Raw genomic sequence first — 868 nt, 5'->3', positions numbered from 1 at the left:
TGTTCTCTCATTTTCCTTGAGAAATCAAGATTGTCAAGGAGATTGTGCTGTTTTGCCAGTTCATAGCAAGAGATGGGGATCCAAAACACCTCACAGGAAACCAATGAAGATTAGTGTTGGACAGAAACATAACGTGGCCAGAGCCTCAAAGCAAAAGGCATCTATTTTCAGTCATGAAATATAATATAATTATAAATTGTCTGTTATTTTATTTTCCAAGTATTTTACTTTCCAAGTATTCAATAAAATTTGCATTTGGCAAAAGTCCTTCGAGCTGGATTTGAACCAGCGACCTAAGGATGCCTGTTTTACCACTACAGTCCTCCGCTCTACCAACTGAGCTATCGAAGGCTTGGCAAATCATTTTCTAGCAAGCTCAATACGATCTTCCACTTCAACCGTCGACATGCAAACATCTCTTGCAATTCATGCAAAATACTACAAATTTGGCTTGTGAGGTTCACGAATTGAGTAAAAGCACATCAGTTCCCATTTAAAAAAATTACCCCCTCCGCAGTCTCCCGCATGTTACTGACCACCATACTAAGGAAGAAAAGTTGAAAGGCGGCGCCTCACAGGCCATCTCCTCAGAGTATTCAGCAGTGTTGGGCCTTGACAATATTTTAATATCTTGGATGGTGTATAGTGTTCTCTCATTTCCCTTGAGAAATCAAGATTGTCAAGGAGATTCTGCTGTTTTGCCAGTTCATAGCAAGAGATGGGGATCCAAAACACCTCACAGGAAACCAATGATGATTGGTGTTGGACAGAAACATAACGTGGCCAGAGCCTCAAAGCAAAAGGCATCTATTTTCAGTGATGAAATATAATATAATTATAAATTGTCTGTTATTTTATTTTCCAAGTA

At 39.2% G+C, this 868-nt stretch overlaps 1 non-coding gene across 1 annotated transcript; it reads right to left on the bottom strand.

The window, feature by feature from the left end:
• Nucleotides 1–265: 265 nt before the first annotated feature.
• Nucleotides 266–351, bottom strand: TRNAY-GUA (transfer RNA tyrosine (anticodon GUA)). The gene is given in 2 exon segments: nucleotides 266–301; nucleotides 315–351. It is a non-coding gene; the product is annotated as a tRNA-Tyr (tRNA).
• Nucleotides 352–868: the final 517 nt, after the last annotated feature.

This window comes from Ambystoma mexicanum, chromosome 1p (assembly GCF_040938575.1).
Source record: "Ambystoma mexicanum isolate Mex_15411 chromosome 1p, UKY_AmexF1_1, whole genome shotgun sequence".
Classification (NCBI taxonomy): Eukaryota; Metazoa; Chordata; class Amphibia; order Caudata; family Ambystomatidae; genus Ambystoma; species Ambystoma mexicanum.
This window is presented reverse-complemented; position numbering and strand designations above follow the sequence as displayed.